Genomic DNA, 10,756 nt, shown 5'->3' with positions numbered 1-10,756 from the left:
GGGTGTTGAGTTGTATTAGTTCTTCATGTATTTTGGATATTTTATCAGCTATGTCATTTGCAAATATTTTCTCCCATTCTGCAGGTTGTCTTTTTGTTTTGTTGATTGTTTCCTTCGTTGTGCAGAAGTGTTTTATTTTGAAACACTCCCAAGTTTTATTTTTGCTTTTGTTTCCCTTGTCTCAGGAGATATATCTAGAAAGAAGTTGCTATGGCTGAGGTCAAAGAAGTTACTGGGTCCTTTGCTAGGATTTTTATGGGTTTGAGTCTCACATTTAGGTCTTTAATCCATTTTGAATTTATTTTCATGTATGGTATAAGAAAGTGATCCAGGGGGCACCTGGGTGGCTCAGTGGGTTAAGCCACTGCCTTCGGCTCAGGTCATGATCCCAGCGTCCTGGGATCGAGCCCCGCATCGGGCTCTCTGCTCAGCAGGGAGCCTGCTTCCTCCTCTCTCTGCCTGCCTCTCTGCCTACTTGTGATCTCTGTCTGTCAAATAAATAAATAAAATTTAAAAAAAAATTAAAAAAAAAAAAAAAAGAAAGTGATCCAGTTTCATTCTTCCGCTTGTTGCTGTCCAGTTTTCCCAACACCATTTATTGAAGAGACTGTCTTTTCCCATTAGATATTCTTCCTCGCTTTGTTGAAGATTAATAGAACTTATAGCAGTGGATTCATTTCTGGGTTTTCTTTTCGATTCCATGGATCTAAGTGTCCGTTTCTGTGCCAGAACCATACTGTCTTGATCACTACAGCTCTGTAATATAAATTGAAATCCGGAATTGTGGTGCCTCCAGCTTTGTTTTTCTTTTTCAAGATTGCTTTGGCTATTCAGGTTTTTTTGTGGCTCCACACAAATTTTAGGATCATTTGTTCTAGCTCTGTGAAAAATGCTATTGGTATTTTGATAAGGATTGCATTACATGTGTAGATTGGTTTGGGTAGGACAGACATTTTAACAATATTTATTCTTCCAATCCATGTCTTTCCATTTCTTTGTGCCATCTTCAATTTCTTTCATTAGTGTTTTATAGTTTTCAGAGTACAGGTCTTTCACCCCTTTGGTTAGTTTACTCCTAGGTGTCTTACTGGCTTGGGTGCAATTACAAATGGATTGGTTCCTTTATTTCTTTTTCTGTTGCTTTACTATTGGCATATACAAATGCAAGAGATTTTTGTATGCTGATTTTCTGTCCTGCAACTTTACTGAATTTATCAATTCTAGCAGTTTTGGGGGGAGTCTTTCTATATATTGTATTATATAATCTGCAAATAGAGAATGTTTTACTTCCTTCTTGCCAGTTTGGATGCCTTTTATTTCTTTTTGTTGTCTGATTGCCATGGCCAGGACTTCCAGTATTATGTTAAGTAAAACTGGTGAGAGCAGACACCCTTGTCTTGTTCCTGATCTGAGAAGAAAATCTCTGTTTTTCCCTTTGAGTATGATGTTAGCTGTGGGTTTACATATACGGCCTTTATTATGTTGAGGCACATTCCCTCTAACCCTACTTTGTTGAGGGTTTTTATCATGAATGGATGTTGTACTTTGTCAAATAATTTTTCTGTACCTACCAAAATGATCATGTGGTTCTTATCCTTTCTTTTATTAATGTGATGTATCACGTGGATTGATTTGAGAATACTGAATCACCCTTGGAAGCAGGAATAAATCGCACATGATCTTGTTGCGTGATTTTTTAAAAATGTATTATTGGATTCAGTTTGCTACTATTTTATTGAGGATTTTTGCATCTATGTTCATGAGAGATATTGGCCTGTAGTTCTCTTTCTTTTGTGGTGTCTTTAGCTGGTTTTAGTATCAGGGTAATGCTAGCCATGCAGAGTAAATTTGGAATATTTCCTTCCTCTTCCATTTTTTGGAACAGTTTGAGAAGAACAGGTATTAACTTTTAAATGTTTGGTAGAATTCTCCTGTGAAGTCATTTGGTCCTGGACTTTTGTTTTGGGGAGTTTTTTGATTATTGATTTAATTTCTTTGCTGGTAATCAGTCTGTTCAAGTTTTCTATTTCTTCCTGTTTCAATTTTGGTAATTTTTGTTTCTAGGAATTTATCCGTTTCTTCTAGGTTGTCTAATATTTTGTCATATAATTTTTCATAATATTCTCTTATAATGTATTTCTGTGGTATTTGTTATTTTTCCTCTCACATTTTTGATTTCATTTATTTAGATCTTCTCTCTTTTCTTTTTGATAAGTCTGGCTAGAGGTTTATCAATGTTTTTTCAAAGAACCAGCTACTAGTTTCATTGATCGGTTTTTTCTCCTCCTCCCCCTCCTCCTCCCCCTCCGCTTCCTCCTCCTCCTCCTTCTTCTTCTTCTTTTCTTAGCTTCTATTTCACTTATTTCTGCTTTAATCTTTATTATTTCCTTCCTTCTACTGGCTTTAGGCTTTGTTTGTTATTCTTTTTCTAGCTCTGATAGGTGTAAGGTTAGGGTCTTTATTTGAGATTTTTCTTGCTTCTTGAAGTGGGCCTGTATTGCTATAGACTTCCCTCTTAGGACCTCTTTTGCTGTATCCCAAAGGTTTTGGACCATTTTCATTTTCATTTTTTCCATGTATTTTTTAATTTCTTCTCTGATTTCCTGGTTGAACTATTCATTGTTTAGCAGTGTGTTGTTTAACCTCCATGTATTTGTGGTCTTTCCAGATTTCTTCTTGTGGCTAACTTCTAGTTACATAGCATTGTGGTCAGAAAAGGTGCACGGTATGACTTCAATCTTTCCTATTTATCAAGGCCTATTTGGTGACCTAATATGTAATCTATTCTGCAGAATATATTCCATGTGCACTTGAAAAGAATATGTATTCTACTGTTTTAAGACAGAGTGTTCTGAATATATCTATAAAGCCCATCTCGCCAGTGTGTCATCTGAAGCCATTGTTTCTTTGATTTACTGTCCATCTGTCCATTGCTTTAAGTGGGGTATTAAAGTCCCCTACTATTATTATGTTATTATCAACTAGTTCTTTTATGTTTGTTATTATCTTTATTTGGGTCACAAATATTTAGGTGCTGCCATGTTGGGCACATAAATATTTAAAATTGTTATGACTTCTTGTTGGACTGTCCCCTCTATTACATAGTGCTCTTCTTTGTCTCTTGTTACAGTCTTTATTTTGAAGTCTAATTTGTCATATATAAGTATTGGTACTCCAGCTTTCTTTTGACACCAATTTGTATGTTAAATGTTTCTCCATCCTCCCATTTTCAGTCTGCAGGCATCTTTAGGCTTACAGTGAGTCTCTTGGGGTGCCTGGGTGGCTCAGTCAGTTGAGTGCCTGTCTTCAGCTTGGGTCATGATCTTAAGGCCCTTGGATTGAGCCCTGGGTCTGGCTCCCTGCTCAGCAGGAGTCTGCTTCTCCCTCTCCCTCTCCTCCTCCCTCCTGCTTGTGCCTCTATATCTCTCTCTCAAATAAATAAATAAAAATCTTTAAGAAATAGTCTCTTCTAGGCAGCATATGGATGGCTGTTGGGTGGGTTTTTTTTAAGATTTATTTTATTTATTTATTTGACAGAGATAGAGATCACAAGTAGGCAGAGAGACAGGCAGAGGAAAAGGAGGAAGCAGGCTCCCTGCTGAACAGAGAGCCCGATGCAGGGCTCGATCCCAGGACCCTGAGACCATGAACTGAGCCAAAGGCACAGGCTTAACCCACTGAGCCACCCAGGCGCTCCTGTCTGTTGTTTTTTATAGCTTCTGACACCCTAGGTCTTTTGCTTGGAACATTTAGTCCATTTATATTGAAAGTAATTATTGGTAGATATGTATTTATTGCCACTTTATTACTTGTTTTATGGTTGTTTCTGGAGATTTTCTCTGATCCTTTCTCAGGTTTTGCTGATTTTCTTTAGTGTTATATTTGAATTTCTTTGTCTCTATTTTTTGCATGTTTATTAGGTTTTTGATATATGCTTATCATTAGGTTTGTACATAACCTTTTCTGCAAACAGCAGTGTATATTACGTTGATGGTTGTTCAAGTTTGAACCCATTCTTTTCTCTCCTCCTGTTTTAGGTTTATGGTATTATATTTTATATCCTTTTTTGTGTGTGTGAGTTCCTTGATTGATTTTTACAGAAATACTCATTTTTACTGCCTTTGTGTTTCCTGCCTTTTTACTGTCACTTTTGGTCTCTCCTTTCCACTCAAAGAATCCCCTTTAATATTTCTTGCAGGGCTGGCTTAGTGGTCATGAACTCCTTTATTTTTTGTTTGGGAAACTCTTTATCTCTGCTTCTATTCTGAATGGTAGCCTTCCTGGATGGAGTATTCTCGGCTGCAGATTTTTCCCATCCAGCACTTTGAATATATCATGCCACTCTCTTCTGACTTGTCAAGTTTCTGTTGAAAAATCTCCAGCTAGTCTTACAGGTATTTCCTTGTATATTAATGACTTCTTTTGTCCTGCTTTACATTTTTTTCTTTACCATCATATTTTGCAAATTTAATCACTGTATGTCATGGCATTGGCCTACTTTTGTTGATTTTAATGGGAATTTTCTGTGCCTCCCAGATCTGGTTATCTGTTTCCTTCCCCAGATTAGGAAAATTTTCAGCTATTATTTCTCTAAATAAATAAATAAATAAATAAATAAATTTTTAGCCTCCTTTTCTCTTTCTTCTTCTTCTAGGACTCCTATAATGAAAATGTTATAACTTTTGATGGAATCACTGAGTTCCCTTAATCTATTCTCATTTTGGATAATTCTATTTTCTCTCCTTGTTCAGTTTCATTGCTTGCTATTTCTTCGTATTCATTCTGCTTCTTCCGGTATGTTGTTCATTATATCAAGTGTGTTTCTAAGCTCATTTATTGTACTCTTCATCTCTAATTCTTTTTTAGCTCTTGTATCTCTGTGATAAGGATCTCACTGATGTCCACTATTCTTTTCTAAAGCCCAGTGACTATTCTTACAATCATTGCTTTAAATTCTTCAGCAGGCATGTTACTTATATCTGTTTCACTTAAATCTCTGGCCGTGCCCTTGTCTTATTCTTTCATTTGGCATAAAGTCCTCTGTCTTGGCTTTTTGTCTAAGTCTGTGCCTTCTTCTGTGTGTTAGAAAAGCTAGTTATGTCTCCTGCTCCTGAAAGTAGTGGCCTTATGAAGAAGAGGTCGTGAAGTACCCAGGGCCTGATGCTTCAGGGAGTGTCTCCTGTGTGTTACATGCATGCTATGCTGTTGTGTTCTGGCTGCTTGTCCTTCAGGCCAGTCATCTGCAGAGGCTCTCCTGACTGCTGGGGGCAGTGTTTGATCCGTGGCCCAAATGTGGAGTGTTTTAACTAGGTGTGTTTTGGTCTGCTTGTGAAATGAGACCAGTCACCACCTGTCTTAACATTGTCCATGGTAAGAGCAACAGACATAAACTGAGTGTGGGAGAAAAAAAGGAAGCTGGAATTGAAAATTGAAAGAGCTATTTGTGAGATCAGGAGAGATTCCCACAGACTTCCAAAATAACCATGCGAGGTACAATGGGTAAGGAAGAAAATCAAATTTAAGGATATCTATTAAATTATTTGCCCAGCATTGTTATCTGGAATTTTTCCACTAACATCCCAGCTTCCCTACACACACACACACACACACACACACCCCAACTTGACTGTGGCTACAGTAAGTTCTAGAGTTTGGCTTCATCACTCTTAAGCATAGTTGACTGATTCAAGGTAGATATCTGAGCCAAGATGATTTCATCAGTATCTTCAAGAACTTTTTTATTTTATCTTATTTTTCCCAAGGACTTTTTAAACAAACTTTTTATTTTAGAAAATTTTCTATTTGCAGAAGAGTTGTGAAGATAGTGAACCTCACACCCACACCCTGTTTCCCCTATTGTTAACACCTTACATTAGTATGGTACATTTTTTTACAAACAATGAACCAATATTGATATGTTACAATAAGACTCATTTTATTTTTTTTAGCCTTTTGATTTTTTTATTACTCAAAAAAGCTTTATTTTTTTATTTAACTTTCTGACTTTGTGCTTGTGCCTTCAACACTTTCACAACGATTTTCTGCTCCTCGATAAGGAAAGCATGCTTGATCCTGTCACGAACGCACTTAGCACACATGGAACCACTATAGACCCTGTTGACATGTTTTTTTTTCATTTTAGACAACCTCATAAGCACTTTAGGTCTCACAGCACGAACTCCTCGAAGTCAGCCTAGGCACATGCCACATGCAGATTTTGCTGTTTTCCCAACCTTCTGGGTATAAAGGTAAACGATTCTATTACCCGGGGTCTGGGACAGCCTAGTTTTGTTAGAGGCTGTATTGTAGGACAGCCTACGATGGTAGGTCAAACACTGGACCATTCTGAATGCCTACGGACGCCGTCTCCCAAGACTTATTTTATTTTTGATGACCTTAACAATTTCGAGGAGTACTGGTCAGGTATTTTGTAAATGTCCCTCAGTTGAAATTGATCTGTTTTTATCCTGATAAGATTTAGGTTATAGGTTTTGAGGAAAAGGGCCACAGGGGTAAACTGTGATTCCTATCACATCATGTCAAGGGTGCTTACTATCAACATGACTCATCAGCACGACTGATGTTAATTGTGATCACTGAAAACTGATTTGTCTGTTTTCTCCACCGCTAAGTTACTCTTTCCCTATTCCCATTCTGTAGCATTTAAAAGGAAGTTGCTATGCAAAATCCACACTTCAGAAATAAAGAGTTATGTTCCACCTACATAAGTATCTACACAAATTATTTGAAATTTTTCTACAGGAGATCTTTCTTTCATCATTTATTTATATTAGTATGAGTTCATGGATATTTCTTTTATACTTTGAGTTATAATTCAACGCTACATTCTTGGTTGCTCAAATTATTCTAGCTTTGGCTATCAGCAGTTCTTGCTCCAGAGATTTTTGTACTGGTTATAGGAGACTTTCTGGGTAGCTAAGTATATTTTATATAAAACTCAAAATTGTCAGAAGCCACTTTTTTCTGCCAGAATAGAGAAGTGATGGAATTAAGTGTACAGAGAGAAAGGAAAGTAAAAGAAACCACCCGAAAAAGTAAAAGCAGATACCTTTACTCCCTCACTTCATGTTAGACCTTTATCCTGAGACCCTGTTATCCTATCCTGAGGTTTCGTGTGCCATTCTAGTTTCTGCAAACAAAATCCCTCTTTTTTCCTAAATTAGATCTGTTTCTTCAACCTAAAGAGTTAAAGCTACAGAAGGATACTGCATTATTCAGGCGAGGGCACAGGTAAAGAAATTGCGCATAATGGCCCTTGATACATAGAGGTTAAGGGTTTGTGTTTCCCTCAGTTCCTGTCCCATTCTGCCCTTCTCAGTCCTGCCTTGGAGGCTCTGATGATAACTGCTATCAACGTCCCCAGCTCTGCCCATCTCTGGAATCAGTAAGATCCAGACCATGTGTCCTTACCCTCTAAATTGAATTTGGATACCTTGGCATCTGAATAAGCCCTTAACAGAAGCTTCCCAAGTGACGCTGAAAACCAGCACTAGCCAAAGGACTCAAATCATGAGTCCCTCTCCTCTAGCTATCTCAGGAAATTTGATGCTAGTCTGGTGAACTTGAGATTCCCTCTTTATTTTGATCTTAGCCTCCTGACTCTCCAGCACCTCTTCTGCTGCTCTGGTCAGTTTTCTAATTTTATGAGAAACATACTTACTACCTCCACCATGCTTCCCTGACTCCACCCAACTTTTTTTTTTTTCTATATTTTTGGTATCATTTTCTCCAGTCCCTGGTGGTAAGTCCCAAAATATCACATTGGTACTCAGTGTTTGCGTATAATACTATATATTATGATGACAGTTTAAGAGTTAAAGAGAAATTTCATTCTATTTCAAGAACAAACTTTTGGGGCACCTGGGTGGCTCAGTGGGTTAAAGCCTCTGCCTTTCAGCTCAGGTCATGATCCCAGGGTCCTGGGATGGAGCCCTGCATTGGGCTTTCTGCTCCGAGGGGAGCCTGCTTTCTCCTCTCTCTCTGCCTGCTTGTGATCTCTGTCTGTCAAATAAATAAATAAAATCTTAAAAAAAAAAAAAAACAACAAACTTTTAAGGTAGATACTATTCCCATATCACAAATTAGAAAACTGTCATTCAGAGAGATTCACTGACTTGTCGGTCACAATATAGAGTGGAGGTGGGATTCAACCAATGACTTCTGATTGCAAGAGCCATGCTCCTGTGGTACCATACAGCATACATTAAAAATTATTGAGTTAAACTGAATCCCTATTCTCTGGTTGAAGGGAACATATAGTGATCTTATGTGTCAGCCTTCTTGATATGGCCAAGAAAACTATCAGATATGCATATATAACCAACATAGTGCCCATCTATATCATCATTTAACAGAAATTCTTATAGAGTGGATTTTTCCTTTCACAAATATATTGTAGTAGGTATGAGAAAGTTAGAGAATAAAACTGATTTGTAATCATTAGTAATTTGTGATAATAACTAAAAACAGGATTTCAACATTATCTTATTTAGTTAAAATATAATTCAAAACAGTGACAGACATTTTAAAGACTTTATTTTATTTATTTGACAGAGAGAGAGATAGAATCACAAGTAGGCAGAGCAGCAGGCAGAGAGAGAGGGAGAAGCAGGCTCCCCACTGAGCAGAGAGCCGGATGCGGGGCTCAATCCCAGGACCCTGAGATCATGACCTGAGCCAAAGGCAGAGGCTTAACCCACTGAGCCACCCAGGCGCCCCTTAGGAGTTGGATTATATTTTGTTTTAATTGGAAGCTAAAAGTCAGCTCCACTAAAAGGTATATAGAGGACTTTAGTACAAACTTGTTTAGACTGGGAAATTTACTGACGGCCATTTGTTTGATAGTTGTGCATATTTCCAATAAAGTTGTTGTCTTAGTTTTCTATTGTTGCTCTAACAAATTACAATATATTTACTGGCTTAAAACAGCACAAATGTACTATCTTACCGTTCTATAGGTGAGAAGTCTGACAAGGTTCTCACTGACCTAAATTCAAATGCTATGTTCCTTTCTGGATCTTGAGGGCAGGATTCATGTCTTCGCTCATTCAGGTTGTTAGCAGAATTCAGTTCCCTGTAGTTGTAGGAATGAAGTCTCCATGTCAGCTGAGGGCTATTTCCAGCTTCTAGAGACCACTGTATTTCTTGGCCCTTTGTCCACTTCCTCCATCTTCAAACCCAGCAATGGTGGTTAGGGGAGGAGGGGTGGGATTCAAGTCTTTCTCTCACTTCAAATCTCTCCTCTTTCTTCTTTCTCTTCTCTTTGACCCAGCCTGGAAAGTTTCTCTACTTTTATGGACTCCTCTCTTTAGAGTAAGTCCACACAATCCAGGATAATCTCCCCATTTGAAGGTCTGTTCCTTTAATCACAACCACAAAGTCCCTTTTGCCAAGTAAGGTAATATATTCACAGGTTCCCCGCATTAGTGCATGGGCATATTTGGGGGGAGCTATTATTCCACCTACTGCAGCTGCCAAATCACTGTAACTTTTAACCCCATAGACCTTTACAGTAATTTAAACTCATATTCGTTTGCTTCACTAGAATAAAGAAAAACATTTCAATCATTTATCTTCATTTTGTTTTTTTCTTAATTTTTCTTCCAATAACCTTGTCCTCTGCCCACAAAATTTATCAAATGAATTTAGGTTTTTTGGGGGGGGGGTTAGATTTTATTTATTTATTTGGAGAAAGAGAGAGCACACAAGTGCAGGAAGGGGCAGAGGGAGAGGAAAAGAAAGAATCTCAAGCAGACTCCACACCGAGCACGGAGCCCAAAGCTCAATTAAATGATCCAGAGATTATCACCTCAGCTGAAACCAAGAATCAGATGGTTAGGACGCCTGGGTGGCTCAGTGGGTTAAGCCGCTGCCTTCGGCTCAGGTCATGATCTCAGAGTCCTGGGATCAAGTCCCGCATCAGGCTCTCTGCTTGGCAGGGAGCCTGCTTCCCTCTCTCTCTCTCTCTGCCTCTGCCTGCCTCTGTCTACTGGGATCTCTCTCTGTCAAATAAATAATAAATAAAATCTTTAAAAAAAAAAAAAAAGAATCAGATGGTTAACCAACAGAGCTATCCAGATGCCCCTCAAATGAATTTATACAGAAATTTCACTTATATTAATTTTTCTAAATGATTTTCATGAACAACACATTTGACAAGTTCTGTTTGCCTTCTTTTCATCGTATGACCCATTCACTGACTTAATTTAATCTGAAAGGGATTTAGACTGCTTTGTCTCTTCCTGAATGTTGAAATGAAGCTTTCACAGCAGACAGGTTTCCTGAGGACTAGGAATCCCTTGTGCTTTTTTCTATAAGGAAATTAAAGTTTTCAGTTTTACCAGAGTTAATTCCATCTTTGAATAATGGTTGGTTAGCTTTTAAATAATTCAATCTAACTCCTACTCACCCTTAATAAAACATTCAAAATGCTGCTTAATTAACATAAACTGACTTTTTTTCCAATGACCAATTGCCCAGCAAATACATTACACAAATCTCTACTTCTCATTTTCTCTGTCAATACTTAGCAACTTAGCTTCTATATTAGAAAGGTAAGAAGAAATAAGAAGTACAATTGAAAATCAATTGCAATTATTGTCATTCTTTTTTAGTAGCTCTGGTAAAGGACAGATATTCAGTTATAATTATAATGAAATGAAACTTACCTACTTTTTTTTAGCTTTTTCTTCAACTCCCTGAAAAGGTATACTAAGTCTAATTCTCTGTGCCTCTT

General features: G+C 37.7%; 1 pseudogene across 1 annotated transcript; it reads right to left on the bottom strand.

The window, feature by feature from the left end:
• Nucleotides 1-5,987: 5,987 nt before the first annotated feature.
• Nucleotides 5,988-6,347, bottom strand: LOC308347277 (large ribosomal subunit protein eL34-like; annotated as a pseudogene). Its single transcript has one exon. The product of its transcript is annotated as a large ribosomal subunit protein eL34-like (transcript).
• Between the last annotated feature and the right edge of the window lie 4,409 nt (nucleotides 6,348-10,756).

This window comes from Martes martes (assembly GCF_963455335.1).
Source record: "Martes martes genome assembly, chromosome: 1".
Classification (NCBI taxonomy): domain Eukaryota; kingdom Metazoa; phylum Chordata; class Mammalia; order Carnivora; family Mustelidae; genus Martes; species Martes martes.
The sequence above is the reverse complement of the archived record's forward strand: the minus strand, read 5'-3'. Positions and strand labels throughout refer to the sequence as shown.